This window comes from Ixodes scapularis, unplaced genomic scaffold, assembly GCF_016920785.2.
Source record: "Ixodes scapularis isolate PalLabHiFi unplaced genomic scaffold, ASM1692078v2 PGA_scaffold1__304_contigs__length_218370807, whole genome shotgun sequence".
Taxonomy (NCBI): domain Eukaryota; kingdom Metazoa; phylum Arthropoda; class Arachnida; order Ixodida; family Ixodidae; genus Ixodes; species Ixodes scapularis.
In genome coordinates this window covers 48,773,873-48,789,743 of record NW_024609846.1, presented here as the reverse complement: position 1 = coordinate 48,789,743, position 15,871 = coordinate 48,773,873, and the positions used below count along the sequence as shown (strand labels likewise).

Here is a 15,871-nt window from a genome sequence, read left to right as displayed (position 1 = left end):
ACTGAAAGTTTGTCTTCTTGCATGCAGTGGAGACAACCTTTCAATGAATCGTCTTGGGGGCTTCACTTGCTCATTTTCACGAGGTTCAGTATGCTGTTTTTGTATGGCACATGTGTCACAACTTGCATCACTGACGAAAGAAGAGTTGTGCGAAGTTCGATCAAAGCAGCTTCATGACAGCCATTTGGCTGCTATTGAAGTAAACCCATCCCCCTACAAGAGGCTGCATGGAGTAAATGAGCGATCAGCCATGGCCTTGCTCGAAAACTTTGACCCCACCTTGCATCTGCCCCCAGACTTGATGCATGATTTGTTTGAGGGAGCATTCCCATTTGTTTTGAAACATATACTGAAAGGGCTTTTTCAAGACCGCATTGTATCTGAAGGTGACCTCGAAAAGGTAGTTACATTCCAGTATGGCCGCAATGATAAGACAAACTGGCCGGCTGAGCTCAGCGCTGCCTCGCTAAACAGCACGAGCAGAATGAAGGGCACTGCTTCACAAAAGTGGTGCCTTCTCCGCCTCTTCCCACAAATTTTTGCCTCCAGCATTCCCGAAGGAAATGAACACTGGGAAGTGTACCTTCTGCTGAGAGAAGTAGTTGACATTATTTTGGCTGACGAATTGCCTGCACAGTCTCTGTCGTACCTAGAGGTAAAAATTCAGGAGTCCTTTGTGCATTTGTTGCTTGCTACCCTTCGGTACAGATCACTCCAAAGCTTCACTACCTCATCCACTATCCAAGGATGATCTCCCTTTTTGGCCCACTGAAGCAGGTTTGGTGTATGAGATTCGAGGCGAGGCACCAGTATTTCAAAAATGTTGCAGCAAGAGTGAAAAACTACAAAATTATCTGTAAGACTCTTGCTGAACGCCACCAACTGCTGCAGAGCTATGAGTTTAGTGAGCTTTTCACTGATGAAGCTGCCATTATGACTGGCATGAAGCCTGCCCAAAAATCTCAGCTGCTGCCTTGCGTTCAAGACATGCTCCCTGATGGCACTGCCTGGCAGGCTAAGTCAGTGACTGCGCTGCACATCACATACCATGTTGGTAATGTGCTTGTGATGAGCAAGGGAGATGATGCACAATTTTCTCAGATCAGCAGCATCTTCTGCTGCACGTTACTCTCCAGCTAGACAGCTAAGACAGTTGAGTTGAGACACTGTGACAACAGTAACGCTTGCGTTTGCTCATGGTTGTTGCTGGAACTTCTACGACCAGCTGCCAGGATCGCGACATCTGACGGCACGACGCGCCGACTTCTGGGACATCGTTTGTTGACACTTTGGGACCACCGTTTTGATTTGTGGGCGGCACGAGACCCTAAACATGTTGATCAAAAGCGGCCTGGACACCATAACCAAACCTGGGCCCAAACCGCCGAGCGAGCACCTACCTCTGTCCCGGACAGCATCCTGGAGAGAGCCGGCTTGATCCGGATGCTCGTGAGTGCCACCACGTGCACGCTCGTCACGTCCTGCAATGGCGAGAGGCTCAGCAAGAGCGAGCCTCGACCACTTCCTCCCCCCACCGACCTCCGAAAATGCTGACAATAGGTTTCCATGTTTCGTGGGAGAGGCCTCTGGCCCTTTGGTGTAGAGCAGGAATACTCAAACTTTTTCACCTCAAGGAACCCCCGTTAAATAAGAGCTGAGGAACCTCTCCCAATCTTGGCATTGATGCAGTAATGCAATAAAGGAACTTACAGGCCTTATTGGCAATAATGCACACACTAGGAAGCATTTGGCACATACTGTAAGATCCAGCACGAACGTCTGCCTCTGAAGATCGCCAGTGTTATTTTGAGGGCTGAATCCATAAAGGCAAAAAATTCCAAAACATCATCATCCACCCTTAAATTTCTGCCGGATATCGCCAATTGAACGTGCAATGTCCGACGGGAATTGCATCTATCATGCATTCTGCAGTACCAGCATGTGTGACAAGCTAATTCACAGCAGTTCTCACAGCAGTTCACAGCAGTCTGTTTCCATGACTCCAAAGGGAGTCATGGAAACAGTGACTCCCTTTGGACTCCTTTTTTTTAAGAGTGCAGTCGTGCAAAGATCACCATGGAGCATCATCGCACTGCAAGGGTTCATTGCAAATAGAAGCGTCTTTTGCACTGTGCCTGTAATAACCTTATTAATGAGGTCCATCTCCACGGATCTCTTACAATTATATTGTTCTTCTGGAGCGTTTCAAAACAATAAAATTATTTTTCAGAGCCTCCAAGCACCGACAGAGCATGTGGTGATGATACGAAGATGTACAGTCGCCGCGGGAGTTCATAGCTCCACGCGAGCGCGCGTTTATTTCCGAGGGGCGCTTGACTGGTGGGTGGCGATAAAAGTGACGTTAGGGCGAGTCCATGCGGAGTGGACGGGGGAAGCCGCTCAATTCAAGGGAACCGTTGTTATCATCCGCAGGCGCCTGCGGGTGAGCGTAGTTCGAATGAAAATGGGAGATGATTCCGCAGAAGTCAATATCGCCGAGCACGCAGCCATCTCATTCGGTGTAGAAAATGCGACGTGCTTCCTTCTCTCTTTCCAAGCAGTCATTCGTGCTCGGCGATCTTGACTTTTGTGGAAATCATCTCCCCTTGTCATTCGATATACTACGCTCACGCTGCGTGCGGATAATAACGAATTCCTTGAATTGAGACTGCTTCCCCCGTCCACTCCGCATGAACTCACCCTAATGTCGATCATCTCTAGTTCTATCGCAAGGCACCGGTCAAGCGCCCCTCGGGAAAAAAAAAAAAAAAAAAAAAAACGTGCGCTCGCGTAGAGCTATTAACTCCCGTGGCGACTGCACGCTTGTTTTGCCGGTGTTTGGATAGCAAAATCTTGGTATACTAGAAGAGTCTCTATAAAGCTACCAGTCACCAGCGAATTTAGATTGGCTTACCAAAAACGGAGGGCTCAGCGAGAAATTTCTAATTTCACGAACAAAAATGGCGACCATACAGGGAGCTTGGCTCTACTTTTCCAAGATCCAGTGACTTTAGTATGGTCGCACAGACCGCCACTGATTCAGAAGCTTTTTTGTCGCGGTAAAATTGCGAAAATACAAGGGAACTATTTCTTTCAGTCTCGCATACGTAAAGCAGGACGTGAATGAGGGATCGAAACCGCCCACCTGACGGCGGTCGTGCGCGGCTCATGCACTGGACACGAGAACTGCGTGAGCATACGACTTCGGCTCGTAAAGGTCCGTTCACACTCTTGCATCCGAGTACGACGGAGAGAGACCAGACCGGTTTTTATGCCTCTTGCGACTTCTTAGGACTGGGCGCGCTGCAGCGGAGCTGGTCCTAAGAGATCGCAAGAGGCTTAAACACCGGTCTCGTCTCTCTCAGTCGTACTCGGTTGCAAGAGTGTGAACGGGCCTTCCCAATCAACGCCTCGGCGGACACTCGGGTATGACTCGTGTCCAACCACTGCGGTGATGAGAATAGCAGAACTCTAACAATGTCTGGAGCTCCACACACGTTCTCTACTTTGCCAACCCCCAACGCGTGGCTATGATTTACGTTGCCGGCATAGGATAGGCACCAGGCCACGTGGCCGCTTGTTCTGGCTCCGAGTTGAGGGGACGGACGATGCTCATATTTGTCGAATTTTTTTTCGCGACTGCCGTTGCCTAGAAAGGAAAACCTAGGCAAGTTTGTTTAATTGACGTTAGGGAGTGATTACAAATAGCATTGAGCGCAAGTAGAAAAATCGTTTCATGGCTCTTTCAGGACACGCCTTAGATGACATTTCGAAGAGAGGAACAGGCGAGAATTCACCAGTTCGTTTCGTGCGAGGAAAAATCGAGCTTGGCCAATGGGAAGGTAATATGACAAAAATAATTTAAAATATTAATTAAAAAAATATTCTTTTTGAACGGCGGGTTGAAATTATTGATATCTTTTCCTTCGTAATCAACTTTCAGGTTGAATATAAAATATATCGCAATTTAAATTAGCAACTGATAAGCGGTTGCTGTAATAGATCTAGGGATGCAGGGCTCCAAATATGTAGCCAAAATATGAAAGGTAGGATGTTTTTTTCCCACGGCTTTATTACATGCGAATAAAATGATTCAGTTTGCATGGGCAAAAGTGACTAGGTACCGTACATTAAAAGGAGAAGTAATATGTGGTTTTCGTGTTTATGCAAATTAAAAGAACTATACGTACTATATGATCCATCGAAGTATGAATAAAGATGTGCATGGCTTTTGATCAATGCTGCACAGCCCGGACACGAGCTAGTGAAGCGTGCGCATGCACAGCAAGACAAGAGGTATTAGGGTCCGTCTCCGACTCTAAAATACCTTAAACGCAAAGGTGTTTTTGACAATATTTATTCCAACAAAGTATCGAACTGTTGCGACGCCACCACGGCGCGATCAGGCCACAAGAAATCCAAACGATGGGACACTATCAATGTAGTTGACCCCATCTGGGTAGGTCGGTACTGTGGTCAGAAGATACGAGGAGAAGAGGGCCATCTCGTCATGCAGCTTTTCATTTCTTGCTCGGACTTTGCTGGGTGGTGCCGAGGCCACTGCCAAGGGGTGCCTCCTTGGATCCGGTTTTGGGACGCGAACTGCACCACTTGAAGAAACTGGATGAATTAAGCCAGGGCTGGGTGGTAGGTGCTTAACCGACTGTGGAGCCCGTTGTTCCGCACTTCAACCATATTTGTTGTACGGGGACCTCCGGGCCCGAACTGACCCCAGACGTCCCTCGCGGTTGGGCTTGACAGCCAAAACCCGCTCATGCAAGCGGCGAACTGTTGTAGCCGCGCGCTGTCGAGCGGCGCCACTGAGGGTCGTGCTGCGATGAAGTCTTCCGCGAAGTCCAGTCGGAAGTCGTTTGGGACGAAAAACAGGTGACGCACCCTCCGCCGCAACTCGTGAACCAACGGGTTGCTCTTGGAAAAACCCCTGAGGCCGAGCTCATCTCGTTTTGTGTTGACGGCTTTCGCAAAGTGGGAAGCACAGCCCCGTATCTGGAAGAAAAAAAAAAAGGCAATCACGTAGTTTAGTTTCCAATCTCTGATAGAAAAGCGGTCTCATTTAGCCAGGAAGGTAGGAAGCGCGATATCTTTGAGGGAGGCAGCAGAAAACTACTCCTACTTCCTATACTATACAGGGTGTCCCAGCCAACATGCACTAAGTTTTTTTGCAAAGGCGGAGCGCTCTTAACGAATGAAAATAACCGGATATTGTTAGAAAGCGTCTTGGTAGGGCGCGAGGATTTCCCACTGAGTCAAATTAATTTTTCATTAATACCAATTAACTAACCGCTAAAAACAAAAAATACTAATAATGAAAAATTGTGTGTGTGTGTGTGGGGGGGGGGGGGGGGGGGGTGCCGTGTTGTTACGTTGTATTCTTTTACCTACTTACTGATTTTTATTAGAGGTTGGAAAAAAGACATGCAAAGTATTTAATTTGTAAACACGTGAATCGGGTGTTACTCAGTCCCCCTCCAACTTCCCAGTTAAACACTTGGACCTAAACTCAATATTTAAAAAAAAAAGTGGCTAATCAGTCATATCTAGTTAAGTAATTAGGCTCAGCAAAAAGATTCGCGCTCTCGTAAGACGCTTGCAAATAAGTATACATAGAGTAAGGCTCATACGCGTAGCTAAGACCCGCGTTGGAGCAGTCTACTCTATGATCGCTTTGATTATCGGTACTTTAAACGTTAAGCTGCGTTGCAAGTGATATAAACGTATTTCTGCTGCCGTACCGCAGATAAGAAATTGTATATAAATACAAACATTTAATATCCGCCCCTCCCCCCCCCCCCCCCCCCTTCCCCCCTTTTGTGCAATTCAAAACAGAAACAAGAATATGGGCGAACCATTGGGGTGCCCGAAGCAGTCCCGAATAGAATTCTGCGTGGCCATGAGTACAGCGGCTTCGCACTCTTATATCGATGCAGTCGAGGTATACCCCAAGCCTACCTCAAGGGACTCGCACCGACAGAGGAAGACCCACTACCACATGGATACCGAAGATGGGAAGCGACCAGACTTCGCAGAATCAGAACCGGCGTATTTCTCTTCCCAGGTTGTCTCTAAGCTCCTTTCTACACCGTCAGCGCCCCAAATCTCTTCAACTGCTGGTGCAGACTTCACTCGTCCAGTGACTGAGACGCTGAACTGCACTGAGGCGGTGTGTGAAGAAGACGGAAGAACCTCAGTGCCTAGACCTGAGTGTTCCCCGTGCTCATCAGCATGACGACGAACATTACGGTCCACAAGTTGACACTTATGACAAGGGCATACAGGTGTCAGTGCGGCCCAGGATGACATATCGGTCTACTCAAACTAAAGCTCCAGTCAAGTCCGTCGGTATGCCATTTTTGCTATGGTGATACTGTTCCTGCCTTGAGACAGACAAAATATTTTCTGTTAGCTCTCCCAACCCTATACTCCATTTTACAAGTGTCCGCAGTAAAGGCATAGGTGCGCAAGTCTAGCTCGGTAGTATGCTTTCATTTGTACAACGACTTGTTTGTAAGAGGCACTTTCTAAAGCCACATGCTTGTGCATATGCCTTTGTCTTCACTGCAAATGTTTGTGAGATAGCGTATAGACATGACACTGACTAAAAGCATGCAACTCCAATTCACTGTTGAAAAGGTGCATGACTGTACAGTAAAGGTCATGCTCACTCCAGTGAGTTCTGCACGAGTAAGAAATGTGAGCAGCAAGCACTAAATAACTCCAGTTGCTAACGCATGTTATTAAGAAACTGAAAAACAGCCAAACATTGATTTTAGTGGCTTAAAAATACCCCTTCCTCCAATTTTTAGGGGTATTAAATAAAGAGTAGGCAACAATAAAAACTATGATTGCCTAAAGACAGCTCACAAAACAAACATCAAAAGGGCAAACTAGGCAGACGCACTGTATGTTCAGGGGAAGACCATTCCGATCAGTGATAGTGCATAAAAACAAAAATTCTTCGGAAAGTTTGAGAAGAGAAATACAGGCAAGTTGACCAGGAAACATTATAACCGAAACCGCAAGACAAGAATAAACGATGCACCACAATATTTTTTCAATTGCTTTGTAGGTTGCGATATCTGTGAAGTGACAGTCCATGCTTGAGTCATCATAATACAACTAATATTGGTGCACATTGGACACGGCACGTCCGGCTAACAATAGGGAAGATTACACCAGAGTGTTTGATAACAGTTTTTCTTCACCGCAGCTCAAACCTAAGCATCGCACTCTTGCAATGTTATACAAAAGAAATCACCACCTCAATTGAGACCGTGGAATCCTGGCTGCAGCTAAAAAAAATTGTTTTTCCGAAAAACTTTTTTTTTAATTTGTAGTGCACTAGCTGGTGCATGCATATCTACCACTGAGAGATGTATTTGTTATTTGCTTCCCAATAGCCAATCGAGTATACTCTTTGGGGAAAGTTTAAGTACCTACGGTATTCCCAAAGAATAGTCTGTGCACCCAATTGTGGTTCGGGTTCACAACTGGTTGAGTGTGCAATTTTATACTTCGTTTCAGCTTGATTCCAGACGCAGCCGACACTATGAGCTAAAGGGACGAATCAAGAGCACAAGTCACTGGACCTTTTCTGTTTATTAGGTTCATTGATGATAGAACACATACACAGGAACAGTATGAACACCATGATGGTGTAATTTTGACGCTGTCTGATATGTCCCATTACCTTGTCGTTTCAGCTGCGTCCGCGCCACAGAAAACACTAATCTATAACAATGAACCCCTGTGTGTGTGTAAGAGGTTTAAAATTTCAGATTTACCGTATCTTCATAAAGGTTTTTATTCTTTTTCATAAGTGCAAGCCAGTCCACTGTGTGCTGATGCAAGCACAGAAACAGAGAGCAGCTTACATGCAAGCCATCCCTCAATCACTGATGATGACGTGACAAGCGACGAAGACCCTGACGAAACAGGGGAGTCCAGTGGGGAGGGCTATGATTCCAGTGATGGCTACGACTCCTTTGAGGGTTGTGAAGACAGGTATGAACCAAAGGCATCAAGTTCAATTAAGATGAAATCATTTCAGACATAAGCCTATTGTTTTGTGGAGAATGTTCTCAAGAGACCAGTCAGTATACATAATGCAAGACCGCTAGCACGAACAACTGATTGCTTGTGCTTTCTATTTATGATTCTTGTAAGCTAAAAGGCTGTCATCAAAACTACTAGTGAGGTAAAAAGTACTCATTTGTGGTTCTAACCTAAGTCATAAAATTAAGCGTCCACCAATACCCTTCTGAAGTAAAATAAGATAAAGCACTGACAGCCTGTTCGCTCTCTGTCACACAGTGTGTGCAGCAGTTGGTGGCTCGTGTCTGGTCAGTGTCTGACCATTTAGTGAAAAACGTGCCTGCCAGAGAAGCATATCATAAAGATTGTGAACTATGTGCTTGGTCATCCTCTATATTATCTTTTACTGTTGTTTGTATTGTATTTGCACTGTGTTAGAAAGCGCTGAAAAGCAAAGGGTCTGTCTCTCAGATGAAGTTAGAAGCCGGTGGAGGGCATCACTAAAAATTAATGGAGCTATGTCGAAGTCTCAGTTGATAACCTAGCGGCCTCGGTGGCTCCGATGCAAAGCGCCAGCCTACAGATCCCCAGGTGGCGAGTTTGAATTCCAGCCAAGATGCTCGCAATCTGACGGGGGCTTATCGCGGAGAAGACCGAGCTTTCGGTTGTACCTCAAAAGAACCCCAGGTGGTCAAAATGAATCCTCAGTCCTCCACTGGGTGGTGCCAGATGCCCGTCACTGGTTTGGCATGTAAAACTCCCAAATTTTACTTCAGTTGATAACCTCACCAATAATTTCTTTGATATATTGAAGCCGAAAGGCTGAAACTAGCACGTCTTCATTTATCGATATATTGCACATCTTCACAGGTGTTTGAGCCTCGAAGCTTTTACACACATGCTGAAGTCTGAAATTGGAAATTGGTTGGAAAAACTTTGATTTGAACGTGAAGTGAGGTTCAAAGTTCATCTTAAAATTTTTAACCTCTATTTTTATTTGCATTGCAGTTCCAATCAACCATAAGCTACAGCTGAATGTGCCCGCATATTCTTGGTAGCAGAAAAGCACTTCAAGGAGCTCTTCAGGGTGTGCCGAGAATGCCTTGCCAGCTGCCAAGTCGACATCCAGTGCGAAGGAACGGTGGTGGAAGTCTACACGCAGTGCCCATCTGGTTACCGAGGATACTGGATAAACCAGGATGTGATCCACCAGCAGCCTCTGCTAAATCTGCTGATCGCTGCAGGAATCCTGTTTGCAGGGTGCAACCCCAAGGCCTCACTGAGGATTCTGAGCAGCATTGGTGCCCAAACAATATGCTGCGGGACATTCTTTAACTTGCAGCACACTCACCTTTTCCCAGCCAATGAAAAGTGAGCATCTTTATGCTCACAGGTTCTCAAGCATTTTTATCACGAGAAACACCTCCCTTTTTTTTCATTGGTAGCCGAGGAACTTATTTTGCTCTCAGTATTTTTGGAATTGGGAGCTTATTACACCTAAGGGGGGCACGCCACTCCACCTTGGCAGCTGGTTGGCAGCATCACCAACAATAGCATTTGTGTTACGTCACATGCTGCTGCCTGCTCCGACCTCTTTCAATGGACCTGCCCCCGCAGGGGGCACCTGTAGAAGCAGGTGTTTGGAGAGTGGTGTCTCCACGTACCCCGAGCCCCGCAGGGGGCGCCTGCACCTAACCTTAGGTACTAGGAGCTTGGTGAGTAGCGTCACCACGGACCCCAGCCACGTGGGCCACCACACCCGCACGCAGGGGGCACCTACTTTAGTAGGTGCTTGGTGAGTGGCGTCACTACGAACCCCGAGCCATGTGGGTTCGCCCACCCACGTCTGGCTGTGCGTGGCGTACCCGTGTCCGGGGAAAAGGGGACCCTGGTGGTTGAGCTGAGCCCTGGGTATGTTTGGACCCTTCGGGGCCCCCCTGGCGAGGCAATACACCGCTTCGGCCTTCGCTTCTCGTAGACGGGTGTCCTGGCTTGGCCCGACCAGGATGATTCAGTCAGTCGCCTCTTCTACCATCTTCTTCCTTCTTTCACTTTTCCTCCCACCTCTTTCTCTTTTCTTCTACACTCTCTTCCTCCCTTTTTCACCTTCTTAGGCGGCAAGGGCCAACCTTGAGTGGAAACAGGACCTGTCCCTGCAACCACACTAGGGTATAGTGCCCGGGCAGCACTGGTAGTGTAATTGTGTCAGCCAAGCCTTTCTTGCTATGGAACATTACCTACCCCCCTGTTGGGCTCCGTGGTGGGCGGTGCACCCGGGCACTGAACTTTCTTTCCCATCTTTATGGGTCTGCAAAACAAAACCTTCCTCGATTGGGCTCCGAAAAGAGTCCGCACCGAAGCACGTACACTTGAAGTTCCATTAGTAGTTACTCCGCAGTATCCAAAGTTTTTGGTGATGCACTCAGAGACTGAGAAACCACTAAGTAAACTGTCCCCTTTTCTTGTCGCGAAAACCCTAGAAGGCGTTGTGGGAAATACTTTTCAGGCTAAGAAGATGATATCAGGTGACCTCCTCGTGGAGGTTCACACTAAGATCCAGAGTGATGCTCTACTAGCATTGAACTCAGTCTCCGATTACAAAGTCACCGTAACCCCCCCACCGCACACTGAATACAGTACAAGGCGTAATTTCTGAAGAAGACCAGTTAGAAACTCCAGAAACGGAAATTGTTGAGGGCCTCTCCAGCCAGGGTGTGATCGCCGCACGGCGCATCACACTTCGACGTGACGGCGTGGAACACAAGACAAAACACATCGTACTGACCTTTGCAATGACCACCCTTCCACAAGCTGTCAAGGCAGGTTACCTGCATTGCCGCGTTCGGCCATACGTACCGAACCCGCTGCGCTGCTTCAAGTGCCAGCGCTTCGGCCACGGCTCGCGGAGCTGCCGCGGATCTGACACGTGTGCGAGGTGCTCCAGCAAAGAGCATCTCGCAGATCACTGTGAGAACGATCCGAAGTGCACTAATTGCGAAGGGAAGCACGCTGGATACTCTCGGTCTTGTTCTCTCTGGAAGCAAGAAAAGGAAATACTTACGTTGAAGGTCCAATTGAACATTCCATACCACGAGGCAAAGAAGCGTGTCTTGTTTGCCTCACGTGGCTCATATGCAGAGGCTGTGCACAGGGGACCTGCACGGCCGATCGTGTCCACGGGGACGCAGACATCTTCGGGTGAGCTGCGTGTCCCGTCGGGGTCCCCCTCCACACTGGCACTCCGCCCTTCTGGTACCAAGAGGAACCCTGGCCTGCCAACCAAGCCAGCGGCATCCAAGGGTCAGCGATTGGCGACACCCACTGACAAGCCAATGGATTAAAGTGGGCTCAAGTCCGACGAGGCCAGGTCCATGTCGGGGTCGGAGTGTTCCCTTCCTGGCACTGGTGGATCCACCAGTGAGCAGAAGGGTGCCACTAAAAAGAAAAACACTCCTCGTATGAAGATTGATTTTAAGACCTGAAAATATATCCCTTGTCTGTATGTACTTAAGCTTTCCTTCATTTTTACGTTTTTAGATTTCGCTCTTTTAAAATATGGCTTGCATTATGCAGTGGAACTGCAGAGGTCTTTTCTGTAATTTAGATGATGTGAAGCTCTTGCTGCAGAGGCATGAACCCTCTGCATTTTGCCTGCAAGAAACCTACCTCAAACCTTCCAACAGCAACTTTCTTAGATTATATCAAGTCTACAGGAAGGATCGCGTGACCTCTGGCGCTTCCGGTGGGGTTGCTATTGTTGTAGACAGTGGCACTCCTGCCTGTGTGGTCCCCCTAGACACGCCTTTGGAGGCCGTTGCGGTGAGGTTGCTACAGCAACGCCTTGTTACAATTAGCTCCATTTACATCCCCCCCCCCCCCTCATTTGCCCTGGAACTCGCCCAACTTGAAGCTCTAGTCGATCAGCTACCTGAACCTTTTATTTTAATGGGCGATTTTAATGCACACAATCCCCTCTGGGGCAGTGTCCGAACTGACACTGGAGGTTCTGTTGTGGCGCGGTTTTTATCTCTCGGAGAGGTATGTGTACTAAATACAGGAGAGTCAACATATTTTAGTTATGCTAATCACTCCTTTTCTTGCATTGACCTCACTATTTGTTCCGCTGCACTTTTTACAGATTTTATTTGGAATGTATTGGATAACCCTTATGGAAGCGATCATTTTCCGGTGTATCTTACTCCATCGGAAGTCCTGCCCAGGCTGCCTTGTCGTTCCCCCCGTTGGAAGATCTCTTCAGCAGATTGGGACCTTTTTCAGTCAAATATCCCTTCCTCCCTGAATCTTTCGCAAGCGGCCTCCGTGGACGAAAAAAAAAATGCTCTCATAACAACAGCAATTGTTGAGGCAGCCCGTCTGTCCATCCCACAGACATCCGGCAAGTTGCCGAGACGTCCAAAACCATGGTGGGATAACGAGTGCAAAGAATCCCGAAACCGCCAAAACTGTTCTTGGGCAAGATTTAGGAGCTTGGCATTTAAGCAATTACGTGCAAAAGCCGGCTATATTAGGAAACGGGCAAAAAAGAAATCCTTTTGCTCATATGCATCTTCTATTAATAGTTTCACGCCAGCGAAGATTGTCTGGTACAGTGTAGGTAGGATATATGGTGACTACCATCCTTTCTCAATCCCCTTGCTGTTAGACGAGAAGGGAGAAGCATTTTCATCATTATATGAACAAGCCAACGCATTGGGTAGGCACATTGCACAAGTCTCTAGTTCTGAAAATTACACCGCAGAGTTTCTGCAGTTTAAGTCAAAGCGTGAGAGACTTCCAATTCGTAGGTCAGAAGATTGCACTGAAGAATATAATTGTCCTTTTTCCCTTGTTGACCTTCGTCGAGGCCTTGCTGCTGCAAAGCCTACATCCCCTGGACTTGATGCAATTCACCCTAGCATGCTCTCTCATCTACCTGAAACATTTCTAGTCATTCTCCTTCAGTTTTTTTAATATCACCTGGGCAAAAGGAAAATTTCCTAGCACCTGGAAACAGGCTACTGTCATCCCCATCTTAAAACAAGGAAAGGACAGAAGTAAAGCCACAAGCTACAGGCCAATTGCCCTTACTAGCTGTTTGGGGAAAACATTTGAGCGGCTAGTTAACAACAGGCTAATCTACATACTAGAAAACAACAAACTACTGAGCAATTTCTAAAGTGGTTTCCGCACTTCCAGGCCTACTGCTGACCACCTGGTACGTCTTGAGACGACGGTCCGCGAGGCTTTCATAAATAAGCAATTTTGTCTGTCTGTATTGTTCGACCTTGAAAAAGCTTACGACACCGCCTGGCGATACGGCATACTCCAGGACCTTATCTCGATGAACATAAAAGGGAGAATGTTCAACTGCATTGCTGACTTTCTGCAGGATCGTAGCTTTCAGGTACGCCTGGGAGCTACAATCTCCGACCCTTTCCCCCAAAAGAATGGCGTGCCGCAGGGCTGTGTCTTAAGCGTCACTTTGTTTATTATAAAGATAAATTCTCTATCTCAAGTAATTCCCCCCACGATCTCTCATTCTCTTTATGTCGACGATGTCCAGGTTTGTTTTTCTTCATGCAACTTAGCTATCTGCGAGCGTCAAGTTCAACTTACAGTAAACAGGATGAGTAGGTGGGCTGACCAGAATGGCTTTCGGTTTTCTGCCGAGAAGACTATAGCTGTTTGTTTCTCCCGGAAACGAGGAATGTCTCCCGAGCCATCATTGTATATTAAAGGTACACCTATTCCTGTTAAATCGGAGCATAAGTTTTTAGGCCTAGTATTTGATAGTAAATTAACTTTTGGCCCACGTATAAAGGAACTAAGACTAAAATGTCAGCGAAAGTTAAATCTTCTTAAGGTTCTTGCACACCGTTCTTGGGGTTCCGACCGTGTCTGCCTTTTGCGAATCTACAGGGCCTGTGTTCGCTCAGTTTTGGATTATGGAAGTATCGTTTACGGTTCTGCCAAACCCTCTACAATTAAAATGTTAGATCCAATCCATCACCAGGGGATCCGACTGGCAACCGGAGCCTTTCGAACGTCCCCCGTGCCCAGCTTGTATGACGAGTCAAATGAGTGGTCGCTTGATAAAGGTAGGTTTTATCCAAGCACGCAATACTTTTTAAGAGTCCGTACTCTTCCACAACACCCAAATTTTTCTTTGATTGAAAGCATAAAATATGAGCAGGCCTTTCAAAACAAGCCCTCCGTAACGCGTCCCTTTGCACTTCGTGTGAATGATGCTGCAGTGACTCACAGTTTTTACATATCATGTTCTGTCATGGAAACTGAACAAAGACTTGCTCCTTGAAATGACCTAGCTATAACATGCGACCTCTCTGACAAAATACAACACGAAAGTGGCCGCCGCTAGTGTTATAAAGCAAGAATTTTTTGAGATTGCTAGTCGTTACAAGACGGACAAAAGTCTTTTTCCTGATGGGACGAAAGGTGCTGGCTATGCTGGCTGCGCTGCGGTTGGGCAGTCCTACCAACGTGTTAGACGAATTAATGCCAATGCGTCTGTGTTTACTGCTGAACTTCATGGACTCTTATTGATGGTAGATGAAATAATCAAACAAAAATACAGATTATCTGTGATATTTACAGACTCGCTCAACACCCTCTTTGCACTAAACTCTACAACATCCTGGAAGCATCCCCTTGTTTCTCTGCTTCGTGTTAAACTAATGAATGCTATAAAGCAAAGCATCACTATTCACTTTTGCTGGGTTGTTAGCCATATAGGAATACACGGCAATGAGGAAGCCGACCGAGCCGCAGGTACCTGTGTAAACAGGTCCATTGAAATTCACACCCTCCCAGTGACAGACTATAGAACTACACTACAAAATAAAATAAAAGATTCCTGGCAAGTAGAGTAGGACTCTGATTCTCACAATAAGCTACATAGAGTTAAACCTGTTGTAAGTGAATGGCGCAGCGCCAGACATCGAGAAAGGTTCTATGAGGTTATCTTATGTCGACTGAGGATAGGCCACACGCACTTGACTCACAGTTACCTTTTAAGAAACGACGACCCACCGATGTGCGACTACTGCTCAGAAACCTTAAGTGTACTTCACATCCTTTTAGTATGCCCACAATTTAATAACGAACGCCGCTCCTACTTTTCTATCTTTTTCAGAAAACAAATACCTTTCCACCTGGCACTTTTGCTTGGAGACGAGCCTGTTACTCCGTACAGACAAGTTTTTAACTTTTAGAAAAGTTAAATATTTTACATCGACTTTAAACTACAGCTTTCTTTAAGTGATATTTTATATTTTGATCCACTGCAATAATAAACATTTAGCCTGGTGATATTTACTTACCCTGCGTTTGGCGCACTATGGCCTATGTTGCTGCTGCGCCAGAAAACTCCAAATTCATTCATTAATGAACATGCAACGTCAACGTCTTAGCCACCAACGTCTCCACCTTCCTGTGGCCGTGTTTCTCAAATTAACTCCGGAGTGAAGGTTTTGCACCTTGACATTCAAAAAGCTACCGCGTCCAGCATTACTCTGCATACCCTACTGAAAAAACCCATATGAAGTTATACCGGATCATACCGGTCCGGTATATTTAGACCGGAGGCCCGATAGCATTATAGCGGCGGCCCGGAGTAGCTTTACCGGGACCGGTGTCCGTTGTCCGGAGTCCCGGTGACGCCATAGCGGCGGCCCGGAGCGCTTTACCGGGACCGGTTTACTTAGCCCGGAGCCCCGGTAGCCTCATAGCGGTTGCCTTAACTGGTGTACCGGACTGTGGCTCCGGTCATAGCGGCGGCCCGGAGTAGCTTTACCGGGAC

The 15,871-nt window shown here is 47.0% G+C and overlaps 1 pseudogene; it reads left to right on the top strand.

The window, feature by feature from the left end:
- The first annotated feature begins 43 nt into the window (after positions 1 to 43).
- On the top strand, positions 44 to 1,307 carry LOC120836387 (annotated as a pseudogene).
- The last annotated feature ends 14,564 nt before the right edge of the window (positions 1,308 to 15,871 follow it).